Source organism: Dasypus novemcinctus, chromosome 17 (assembly GCF_030445035.2).
Source record: "Dasypus novemcinctus isolate mDasNov1 chromosome 17, mDasNov1.1.hap2, whole genome shotgun sequence".
Lineage (NCBI taxonomy): Eukaryota > Metazoa > Chordata > Mammalia > Cingulata > Dasypodidae > Dasypus > Dasypus novemcinctus.
Window position 1 is genome coordinate 3,322,970 of NC_080689.1, and position 13,328 is coordinate 3,336,297.

The following is a 13,328-nucleotide window of genomic DNA, read 5'->3' on the forward strand; positions in this document are numbered from 1 at the left end:
TACCACGAGGCCCACCCACGAGGCCTCTTCCTCGACAACATCACTCCTTAAGCAGCTTTGGGGGCACCCTGCTGGGCTCTTTGCATCTTTGGATAATGACAGTTGAAATGACCGTTTGCTATTTCCAAATTTCATTCAACTGTTCTTCTAGCCAAAAGTTCCACCCTTCCCCACTAAATAGACTTAGTTATAGGTGGTTTTGTAAGGGAGCCTGAGTCCAAGGAAAAAGTCCCGTCAAAGGTCAGGCCCTGCCTCCAAGTCTAGTGGGAGCTCTCCCTGACTTTCCACCGGAGCCATTCCTTCCTAACGACTTCACACACATGACTCACAAAGCCATGCCTCTGTCCTCTCGACGTTAGCATTAGATCTTCCCTTGGAAACAGAAAACCTTCAGCCAAGGGACTGGATTTATTATAATGTTCACACTTCTTGTTTTCCTTACAAAGAGACAGGCCAGTCCAGTGGAAAGTCTCGGGGTGCCAGGGCTTGGGCAGGGGCTGCTTCTGGGTCTGATCTGCATAAGGGAGGCAGGGTCCTCAGCAGGCCCATCTCCATCTGGATAAGAACAACCGAAGAGTGGAGAAAGAGCGTGGGAGACGGTGGAGGAGGCGCCAGGTGTCAGGGCCTCCGCCCAGCCTAGTGAACTGGCACGTGAGGTGCTGTTCGGGACTCTGGGGTCTAGCGGAACAATGCAACGGCCAGGGAGGAGCAGAAGGCGCTGGGGAGTTCTGTCCACAGCTGCTCCCATCCCGCACCCACCAAGCGCATGGCAGGAGCAGCCCCCACTGGGCTGCTGGTGCCGGGATGGGTCCTCCAGGATCCAGGTGTGGGGGTCTGATGTGGATCCCTGCTTTGCACAGGGCTCCAGAGGGCTGGGGTTGGCTCTGAGGGGCACCACTATTCCAACCCCCTTCAGGCACCAGCAGCAGAGGAGTGTTAAAGAGGCAGTACTTTTTTTTTTCCTGTTCTTCTTGTCATTTTCTACCCAATGTTTGGGAACAAAAAATAGTTTGGAGAAGTCACAGACTGATGGCTCCAGCCCCCAACAACAAACCCTAGCAATCCTAGAGGAGTGGAGGCACTAGATTTCTAGAGTTACAACTTGTAGTTAGTTTGCCAAAGGGGTGCCAATGCAAAGTACCAGAAATCTGTTGGCTTTTTAAAAGGCTACTTATTTGGGATAAAAACTTACAGTTACAAGGTCCAACTCAAGGTTGCTTTCTCACCAAAGTCTGTTGCCATGGGGTGAAGCAAGATGGTTGCTGGTCTCCACGAGGGTTCAGCCTTCCCCTCTGGGCTCCCTCTTTCTCACCTGTAGCTGGCACAGGGCTTGTCTCTCAGGGCTTCCTCTCTCTCCTGGCAGAGGGCTCGTTTCTTTCTGGGCCTTCTTTATCAGTCTTGGCTTTCTTCCCAAGGTCAGCAGCAAACTATCAGGTGAATGGCTCATCTTTCCCCAGGGCCCCAGGATCAAAAATGACAGCTCTCTCTTCTCGTGGCTTCTTGAGTGACTGTCCATTTGTATCGGCCCACCAAGGGGCGGGGACTCAACCTGAGTCACGCCTTACTGATGTGGTTGAATCAAAGCTCTAATCTCAACAGGTAATTTAGTCAAGGACCCTCAGCTGAATCCAATATAGTCAAAGGGTATCACACCCAGAGGAATGGATTAGTTGACAGACAATCTTTCTCTTCTTGGGATTCACAAAAATAATCTCAAACTGCCATACAACATAATACTCAGAATATCCAGTTCTCAACAACAACAAAAAAGATAAAACACAAAGAAACAGAAAAATTATAACCCATGCACAGGAAAAAAAAATTTGTCAAAAACCATCCTGGAGGAAGCTCATACACTGAACTATTAGTTAAAGACTTTAAATATATTCAATGTGCTAAACGGAATCCATGAACAGCTAAAGGAAATTAAGAATTATCTGAATAAAATGGGTGAAAATGATAAAGAAGAACCAAACAGAAATTTGGAGCTGCCAAGTACAGTAATTGATAAGGGAAAACTCCTTAGACGGATTCAGCAGCAACGGATCTGAACAGGCACAACAAAGGATCACTGGACTTGAAGATAAGACAAAAAAAGTATCCAGTGTGAGAAGCAGAGAGAAAAAATAAAGAAGAAAATGGGGGCGGCAGACTTGGTGCAGTGGTTAGGGCGTCCATCTACCACATGGGAGGTCCGCAGTTCAAACCCCGGGCCTCCTTGACCCGTGTGGAGCTGGTCCATGTGCAGTGCTGATGCGCGCAAGGAGTGCCCTGCCACGCAGGGGTGTCCTCGGGTAGGGGAGCCCCATGCGTAAGGAGTGCGCCCCATAAGGAGAGCCACCCAGCACGAAAGAAAGTGCAGCCTGCCCAGGAATGGTGCCACCCACACGGAGAAATGACACAACAAGATGACGCAACAAAAAGAAACACAGATTCCCGTGCCGCTGACAACAACAGAAGCGGACAAAGAAGATGCAGCAAATAGACACAGAGAACAGACAACCAGTGGGAGGTGGGGAATAAATAAATCTTAAAAAAAAAAAGGAGGGAAACGGACTTTGGCCCAGTGGTTAGGGCGTCCGTCTACCACATGGGAGGTCCGCGGTTCAAGCCCCGGGCCTCCTTGACCTGTGTGGAGCTGGTCCATGCGCAGTGCTGATGCGCGCAAGGAGTGCAGTGCCACACAGGGGTGTCCCCCGCGTAGGGGAGCCCCACGCGCAAGGAGTGCACCCATAAGGAGAGCTGCCCAGCGCGAAGGAGGGAGCAGCCTGCCGAGGAATGGCGCCGCCCACACTTCCCGTGCCGCTGACGACAACAGAAGCGGACAAAGAAACAAGACGCAGCAAAAAGACACAGAAAACAGACAACCGGGGGAGGGAAGGGGAATTAAATAAATAAAATAAAAATAAAAAAAAAAAAGGAAAAAAAAAAGGAAAAAAAGAAAATGGAAGAGAAGGCCTATGGGGCACCATCTAGCACACCAACATTTGTATCACGGGAGTCCCAGAAGTATGAAAGAGAAAGATGTAGAAGAAGTATTTGAAGAAATAGTGGAAAACTTCCCCTATCTGATGAAAGACATGAATATGCACATCTAGGAAGCTGGGTGAACTCCAAGCACAACAGACTCTACGATATCTACACCACGATACATTACACTGAAACCATCAAAATCCAAAGACAAAGAGGATTTTGAAGCAGCAAGAGAGAAGCGACTTGTCACAAGGGATCCCCAGTAAAATTAACAGCAGATTTCTCATCAGAAACCATGGAGGCCAGAACACATGACATATTTATTCTTTAAAGAAAGAATTCTATATCCAGCAAAAATATCTTTCAAAAATGAATGAGAGGACCTCTCTCCAACATTAGGAAAGGGGAGGAGGAAAAGCCTTGCAAGGCCTACCCAGGCCCCGCTTGCGTGTCTCACCCTGTGGTATGCCTGCGACCCATGTCTCAGGGGTGTACGTGTCTCTCTTCTAGTTGTTTCTTTTTTTTTAATTTCTCCCCCCATCCCCCCCCAATTGTCTGCTCTCTGTGTCCATTCCCTGTGTGTTCTTCTGTGACCACTTCTATCCTTTCCAGCAGCACTGGAAATCTGTGCTTCTTTTTGTTGCGTCATCTTGTTGTGTCAGATCTCCATGTGTGCGACGCCATTCCTGGGCAGGCTGCACTTTCTTTCGTGCTGGGCAGCTCTCCTTACGGGGCACACTCCCTGCATGTGGGGCTCCCCTACGCGGGGGACACCCCTGTGTGGCACGGCACTCCTTGTGTGCATCAGCACTGCGCATGGGCCAGCTCCACACGGGTCAAGGAGGCCCGGGGTTTGAACCGCAGACCTCCCATGTGGTAGACGGACGCCCTAACCACTGGGCCAAGTCCGCTTCCCTGTCTTGTTTCTTAATAAACTCTTTACTCCTTTGCCTACCCTAAAAAAAAAAAATGAGGGGGTGTATAGATGAACTTGGTCTTTTCTACACAATTTTTCTATAAACCTACAACTTCTCTAATTAAAAAAAAGGAGAAAATAACAAAAAAAAAAAGAGAAATTAAGACATTTACAGATAAACAAAAACTGAAAGAGTTCGTTACCAAAAGTTCTGCCCTACAAGAAACGCTAAAAGGAGTCCTTCACATTAAAATGAAAAAATACTAGACAGTAACTTTTGAAGCCTTAAGATTAAATAATGAACCTTGGTAAAGGTAACTACATAAATAAATATAAAATTCTGTAGTAGTATACTTTTGGATAGTTAACTGCTCTGCATCCCCCTTCCCCATATGACTTAACAGGCAATATGTAAAGTAACATTATAAATTTCTATCAATGGGTATGAAATGTATAAAGATGTAATCTGAGACAAAAACAATATAAAGGGGTAAGGATGGAGAGCTATAGGAGTGGAGAGTTGGTGTACTACTAAAACTAGGCTGTTATTAGCTTAAGATGGTCATTGCAAAGACAAAGTTAGCCACTAAGAAAATACTTTAAAAACATAGAGAAAAGGAAAGTAGAAGGGAATCAAAACGATACATTACAAAAAAAAGCAAGTAAATATATTTTTAAGAAGAGGCAGAAATGGAATAATTACAAAACATACATAAAAGAGATACAGAAAACAACTAAATGACAATTTCTTTTTCTCTTGATTTATTATCTAAATGTCAATGGATTAAGCTCCCCTATTAAAAGACAGAAATTGGCAGATTGGATGAAAAAGTATGATCCACCCATATGATGTCTACAGGAGACTCACTTTAGGTATAAAAACACAAAGAGGTTGAATGTAAAGGGTAGAAAAAGATATTCTATGGGAATACTAATGGGGAAGCAAATGTGGCTCAAACAGCTGGGTGCCCGCCTACCTACCACATGGGAGGTCCCGGGTTCAGATCCCAGTGCATCCTAAAGAAGATAAGACAGTGAGCTGATGTGATGGGCTGGCACGGTGAGCTGATGTAACAAGATGATACAACAGGATGACACAGCAAGATGACACAATGAACATACACAGTGAGGAAACACAATGAGAGACACAACAAGCAGGGAGCAGAGGTGGCTCAAGTAATTGGGTGTCTCCCTCCCACATGGGAGTTCCCCCTAAAAAGAAGACCAACAGAGAGCAGACAGAGAGCACAAACAACAAGGAGGAGGGGGAATAAATAAAACAAATCTTTAAAAACAAAAACAAACAGAGCTGGGGTGGCTATATTATTGCCAGCCAAAATAGACTTTAAGTTAAAAAAGATTACAAGATACAAAAAAGGATAGTATTTAATGACAAAAGGCTCAATGGAGCAAGAAAGTATAATAATTATAAACATATATGCACATCACAACAGAGCCCCAAAATAGATGAAGCAAAAACAGCACTGAAGGGAGAAACAGATAGTTCTACAGTTATAGTTGGACCCATCAATATACTACTTTCATTAATTGGTGGAACAAACTAAGCAGAAAATCAATAAGGAAATAGAGGATTGAACAGCACTATTAGCCAATTAGACCTAACTAATATCTATAGAATGCTCCACCCAACAAGAGCAGAATACACATTCTTCTCAAGGGCAATGGAACATTTTTCAGGATAGATCATGTGTTAGGCCACAAATTAAATCTTAATATATTTCAAATTATTGAAATCATACAGAGTATCTTCTTGGGCCACAATGGAATAAAAGTAGAAATCAATAACAGAAGGAAAACTGGAAAAATTACAAATACGTGGAAATTAAGCAACTATTAAACAACCAATGGGTCAAAGAAAAAAATCACAAGGGAAATTAGGAAATATCCTGAGGCAAAAGAAAACAGAAACTAAATGTACCAAAAACTTCATGGGATTTTGCAAAGTCAGTGCTCAGAGGGAAATTTATAGCTCTAAATACCTTCAATGAAAAGGAAAGATCTCAAATCAGAGATCTTACCTCAAAATTAGAGGATCTAGAAAAAGAAGAACAAACTACCCTCAAAGTGAGCAGAAGGAAGGAAATAACAAAGATCAGAGCAGAGATGAATGAGATAGAAAAAAGGCAACAAAATCAACAAAACCAAAAGTTGGTTTCTTTAAAAGATCAATAAAATTGATAAACCTTTAGCAAGACTGACAAAAGAGGACACAAATAACTACAATCCAGAAAGTGGAAACAATATTGACCCTGCAGAATAGATGATATGCCAATAAATTAGAAAATGTAGATGAAATGGACAAATTCCTAAAAACATACAAATGTTCTAATCTGACAAGAACAAATAGAAAATCTCAACAGGCCTATGACAAGTAAAGAGATTGAAGCGGACTTGGCCCGGTGGTTAGGGCGTCCGCCTACCACATGGGAGGTCTGCGGTTCAAACCCCAGTCCTCCTTGACCCGTGTGGAGCTGGCCCATGCACAGTGCTGATGCGCGCAAGGAGTGCCCTGCCATGCAGGGGTGTCCCCTGCGTAGGGGAGCCCCACGCTCAAGGAGTGCACCCCATAAGGAGAGCCACCCAGTGTGAAAAAAGTGCAGCCTGCCCAAGAATGGCGCCGCACACATGGAGAGCTGACACAGCAAGATGACGTAACAAAAAAGAGACACAAGATTCCCATGCCACTGACAACAACAGAAGCGGACAACGAAGAAGATGCAGCAAATAGACATAGAGAATAGACAACCAGGATGGGGAGAAGGGGAGAAAAATAAATAAATAAAATAAATTAAAAAAAAAAAATCTCCCAACAAAGAAAAGTCCAGGTCTATTAGGTTTTACTGCTGAATTCTACTAAACATTTAAAGAAGATTTAACATCAATCCTTTTCAAACTCTTCCAAAAAAGAGAGGAGGAGGGATTACTTCCTAACTAATATTATGAGGCCAGCATTAGCCTGATACCAAAGCCAGATAATGACAGCACAAGAAAAGAAAACTGTAGCTCAATATCCTTTATGGATAAAAATGCAAAAGTCCTCAATAAAATACTAGCAAACTGAATCCAGCAGTATATTAAAAGGATTATACATCATGACCAAGTGGGATTTATTCCAGGAATTCAAGGATGGTTTAACATAAGAAAATCAATCAGTGTAACATACACAGCACATTAATAGAATGTAGAGAAAAAACCCAACAATGTACAATCATCTCAATTGATGCTGAAAAGACCTATGACAAAAATCCAAAATCCTGGGAAACAGATGTGGCTCAACCAATTGGGCTCCCATCTACCATATAGAAGGTCCATGGTTTGATCCCCAGGGCCTCCTGGTGAGGGCAAGCTGGTTCACGTGGAATGCTGGGCCGCTCGGGAATGCGGCCCCGTGCAGGGGTGCTGCCCTACATGGGAAAGTCGCCCTGCATGGGAAAGCTGCCCTGCGCAGAAGTGCTGGCCAACACGGAGAGCTGGCCAGCAAGATGACACAAGAGACACAGAGGAGAGAAAATAAGAAGATGGAGCAGAACAGGGGAGCTGAGGTGGTGCAAGAAAGTAATCGCCTCTCTCCCACTCTGAAAGATCCCAGGATCGGTTCCCGGAGCTGCCTAATGAGAATGCAAGCAGACACAGAAGAACACACAGCGAATGGACAGAGAGCAGACAATGGGGTGGAACGGGGCTGGGGGGGGGAGAGAAATAAAACAAAATTTAAAAATCTTTTGTATTAGTCAGCCAAAGGGGTGTTGATGCAAAATACCAGAAATGAGTTGGTGTTTATAAAGGGTATTTATATGGGGTAGGAGCTTACAGATACCAGCCATAAAGCATAAGTTACTTCCCTCACCAAAGTCTATTTGGAGCAAGATGGCTGATGACGTCTGCGAGGGTTCAGGCTTTCTGGGTTCCTACGTTCCTGGGGCTTGTTTTACTTTGGGTTCAAGGTTCCCTTCTTCCTGGGGCTGGCTTCTCTTTCCTCTGTGTGCTGACTTCCTGGGCCTCCAGCTGAAGTCTTCAGCATCAAACTCCAACATCAAAACTCCAAGATCAGAAACCCTCAACTCTGTTCTTCACCATGCCTTTTATCTGTGAGTCCCCACCCCCGGTGGGTGGGGACTCAATGCCCTAATCATAACTCAATCATGCCCAGGTATAGAGCAGATTACAAACATAATCCAATATCTCTTTTTGGAATTCATCAATAATATCAAACTGCTACATCTTTTAAAAAAAATATCCAACATCCTTTCATGATTGAAAAAAAACTCAGAAAACTAAGAATAGATGGTACCTTTCTCAACATGATAAAGGGCATTTATGAAAAACCCACAGCAAACATCATACTCAAATGTAAAAGACTGAAAACTTTCCCTCTTAGATCAGGAGCAAGACAAGGATGCCCACTGTCCCTTCTGTTAATCAACCCTGTACTAGCCAGAGCAATTAGGCAAAAGAATGAAAGAAAAGGCACCAAAGTGTAAAGAAGTAAAATCATCACTATATACAGATGATCCTCTATGTAGAAAATACCAAAGAATCCACAAGAAAGCTACTAGAACTAATAAATTAATTCAGCAGAGCTACAGGATGTAAGACAAACATGTAGAAGTCACTTGGGTTCCTAAACTCCAGTAATGAACAAGTTGAATAGGAAATCAAGAGAACAATTACATTTTAACTAGGCACCTACAAGAACAAGATACCTAGGAATAAGTTCAACCAAGGAGGCAAAAGACTTTTGCACTGAAAACAACTAAGTATTGCTGAAGGAAATAGAAGAAGAGCTAACTATTGGACAGGCTTCTACGATGTGGACCGGAAGACCTGGAACTATGAAGACGTCAGCATTGCCTGCGGGGAGCTACAGAGCCACTGCGGTCCCCACCAAAATTCCAGCAGGATTTTTTTTTTTCCTGAAATGGAAAAGTTGACTCTAAATTTGTATAGAATTACAAGAGACCCTAATGGCCTCAACAATCTTGAAAAAGAACTGAGATGGAGCGCTCACACTTCCTGGTTTCAAATGCTACTGCAAAGCTACAGTGTGGCCCTGCCATGAAAGCAGACATTTAGAGCAATGGAATAGGACTGAGAGGCCAGAGTGGCATCCACGCATCGATGGGCAGGCGATTTTGGACAGGGATGCCAAGTCCATTCAGTGGGGACAGGATGGTCTCGTCCACAAATGGTGCTGGAAGTCCACATGCAAAGAATAAATGTGGGGAAGCGGATGTGGCTCAAGTGGTAGGCCCTCCGCCTACCATATGGGAGGACCCGGGTTTGATCCCTGAGGCCTCCTGGTGAAAAAGGAGAGAAAATGTGCCTTAGCAGCGAGTCAGTGTCCACGTGGTGAGCTGAGTGCCTGCATAGCAAGAGTGCCTGTGCAGTGAGCCAGTGCCCGTGCAAGTGAGTCACGCAGCAAGATGATGACACAACAAAAGAGAGTGAAGGGGACAGTCAAGGTGAAGCGCAGCAGAGACCAGGAACTGAGGTGGCACAGCTGCCAGGGAACCTCTCTTCACATCAGAGGTCCCCAAGATTGAATCCCGGTGAATCCTAGAGGAGAAAAAAATGAGAAGACCAAAAAGAGAAAGAGATACAGAAGATCACACAGCAAATGGATATAGACAGCAAAAACAGTGGGGGAGGGGAGGAGGAGGGGAAGGGGAGGTAACATTAATTAACAACATTTAAAAAAAAAAGAATGAATGTGGATTCCTATCATTCATTTGCAAAAATTCATTCAAAATGGATCAAAGACATAAATATAAGAGCTAATACTGAGGGAAGCGGACTTGGCCCGCTTGGCCCAAAGGATAGGGTGTCCGCCTACCACATGGGAGGTCCGCGGTTCAAACCCCGGGCCTCCTTGACCCGTGTGAAGCTGGCCCATGCGCAGTGCTGATGTGTGCAAGGAGTGCCCTGACACGCAGGGGTGTCCCCCGCGTAGGGGAGCCCCACACGCAAGGAGTGCTCCCGCAAGGAGAGCCACCCAGCACGAAAGAAAGTGCAGCCTGCCCAAGAATGGTGCCGCACACACAGAGAGCTAACACAGCAAGATGATGCAACAAAAAGAAACACAGATTCCCAGTACCACTGATAAGGATAGAAGCGGTCACAGAAGAACACACAGCGAATGGACACACAGAGCAGACAACTGGCGGGTGGGGGAGAAGGGGAGAGTAAAATAAATAAAAAATAAATCTTTAAAAAAAAAGCTAATACTGAAAACCTCTTGGATGAAAGCACAGGGAAATATCTTCAGGGCCTTGTAGGAGGCAATTTTAGATATTATACCAAATTTTTAAAAATTTTATACCAAAAGTACAAGCAACAAAAGAAAAAATAGATAAAATAGACTTCATCAAAATTAAAAACTTTTGTGCATCAAAGAACATTAAGAAAGTAAAAAGACAACCTATGAACAGGAGGAAATATTTGGAAACTCTGTATCTGATAAGGAATTAATGTCTAGAATATCTAAAGAATTCTGACAGTTCACTAAAATAACAAACAACCTAATTAAAATATAGGCTGAGAATTTGAATAGACATTTCTCCAAAGAAGATATTCAAATGGCCAGTAAGTGTATGAGAAGATGCCTAACACCACTAGCCATTAGAGAAATGTAAATTAAAATGGCCATGAGGGAAGCAGTTGTGGCTTAACTGATAGAGCATCCAGCCTACCATATGGAGGGTCCAGGGTTTGACACCCAGGGCCTCCTGACCAGTGTAGTGAGCTGGCCCACGCGCAGTGCTGCTGCGTGCAATTAGTGCCTTGCCACGCAGGGGTGTCCCCCATGTATGGGTGCCCCATGCACAAGGAATGTGCCTTGCAAGGAGAGCTGCCCCGTGCAATAAAGCGCAGCCCGCCCAGGAGTAGCGCCGCACACACAGAGAGCTGATGCAGCAAGATGAATGCAACCAAAAAAAAGCAGCATGGTTTCCCAGTGCTGCATGACAAGAACGTAAGCAGACACAGAAGGACACACAGCAAAGGGACACAGAGAGCAGACACGGAGGGAGGGGGGGAAGGGGAGAGAAATAAAATAAACCTTAAAAAAAAAAAGGCAATGAGGGGAAGCAGCTGTGGGGTCCCAGGTTCAATCCCTGGTGCCTGTTAAAAACAAAAAGCAAGAAGCAGGAAAAAAAAAAAAGCAACTCAGGGAAGCCAATGTGGCTCAGTGGTTAAGAGCTGGCTTCCCACATACGAGGTCCTGGGTTCAACCCCAGCCCCAGTACCTATAAAAAAAAAATTCCAGTGAGATACTCTTCATAGCCACTACGATGGCTATTATTAAAAAATACCGAAAATAGCAAGTGTTGGTAAGGATACGGAGAAATAGGAGCCCTTGTGTCCCTCAGGAAATTAAATATAGAATTACCGGATGACCTGACAATTCCACTCCCGGCGTATATCCAGAAGTGAAAGCAGGGACTCAGTCAGACATATGTACTCCAGTGTTCACTGCAGCATTAGTCACACCTGCCGAAAGGTGGCAACAACCCAGGGGCCATCAACAGATGACGGGGTCAACAAAACATGGTCCAATTACACAATAGGATATCTATTCAGCCATAGGAAGAAGTACAGGGGAGCAGATGCAGCTCAGTGGTTGAGCACCTGCTTCCCATGTATGAGGTCCTGGGTTCAATCTCTGGTACCTCCTTAAAAAAAAGAAAAAAAAAATAGTGCTGGGATGTGGGACAACGAGGACAAACCCTAAAGACATCATACTGCATGAAATAAGCCTGGTGCAGAAGGACAAATATCGCTCAATCTTAGGGATAGGAAATAATTATTAATAGAGTACGGGATTTCCTAGAGACGGGATGTGGAGCATGCTTACCAGGAGTGGCAGGAGCGGAGAATGGGGAGTTGCTGCTACATGAGCGTGACTTTTGGTTTAGGAATATAGTCTGGAAAGAGATAATTGTGAAAGTTACACAGTATTGTCAACGTACCTAACATCAAAGAATTGCCCATGTAAAGTGGTTAAAATGGTTTTTTTTTATATATAATTTTACAATTAAAAATAAATTACTTTTAAAAAATCTACAGGGAAGAGGATTTGGCTCAGCTGATAGAGCGTCCGCCTACCATATGGGAGGTTCAGGGTTCAAACCCTGGGCCTCCTGGCCTGTGTGGTGAGCTGGCCCATGTGCAGTGCTGATGCGCACAAGGAGTGCCGTGCCACGCAGGGATGTCCCCCGTGTAGGGGAGCCCCACGGGCAAGGAGTGCACCCCGTAAGGAGAGCTGCCCTGTGCGAAAAAAGTGCAGCCTGCCCAGGAATGGCTCCACACACACAGAGAGGTGACGCAGCAAGATGACACAACAAAAAGAGACAGAGATTCCCGGTGCCACCGAGAATGCAAGTGGACACAGAAGAACACACAGCCAATGGCACAGAGAGCAGACAACAGGGGCGGGGAGAGAAATAAATAATAAATCTTTTTAAAATCTACAGGAGATATGGGAAGTGGGGTACATGGGAATCTTATATTTCTTAATGTAACATTTTGTGTGATTTATGTATCTTTAAAAAAACCAAGATAAGAGAAAAAAAGTACAGCCTTTGCCCTAAAAAGGAATGACGTTCTAATACATGCTACAACAGTGTTGAACCTTGAAAGGAAGCTCAAAGAAGGCAGACAGAAAAGACCACGTCTTGTGTGATCCTATGTATGCCAAATGTCTTGACTACACAAATCCATGGAGACAGAGATAGGTTAGCAGTTTTCAGGGGCGAGGCGGAGAGAGGAATGGAAGTGACTGCGAGTAGGCACGTGGCCTCCCTGGGGCGATGGGAACGTTCTAGAACTCTATGGAGGTGATGGCTGCACCACCTGTGAAGGTACTAAGTGCCACTGACCGCGACACATGAACACAGTTTTATGCTATGTGACGGTCTCCACAATAAAAGATAAACAACAACAAAACCCTGATGTGACGGTTTGAAGCTGTGTGGACCCCGGAAAACCATGTTCTAAAAGCTAATCCATCCCTGCGGGTGTGGACCTATTCTAAGGAGAGCCTTTTATTAGGTTACTTCAGTTAAGGGGTGGCCAGGGTGGGTATCAATCCTCTTGCTACAGTCCTTCACAAGAGAAGGAGATTGAGAGAGCACGCGCCTGAGTGTGAGACTGCCACGGAAGCCAGAGGCTGAAGGCAACGAGACCCGGAAGGGAAGGGGAGACCAGCAGGTGCCACCATGCGGCAGAGGAGCCCAGGAGCCCAGGAGCTGGTCCTCCCCACCTTGCTGGTGCCTTGATTTGGACACTTTCACGGCCTCACACCTGTAAGCACGGAAGCTAGTAACGCCACAGCGTAAAAGCCAACCCATTTCTGGTCTAGCACATTCCGGCAGCCTGGCAGAATAAAACACCTGAGAACTCTGCAGACCCCGTTGTCCTG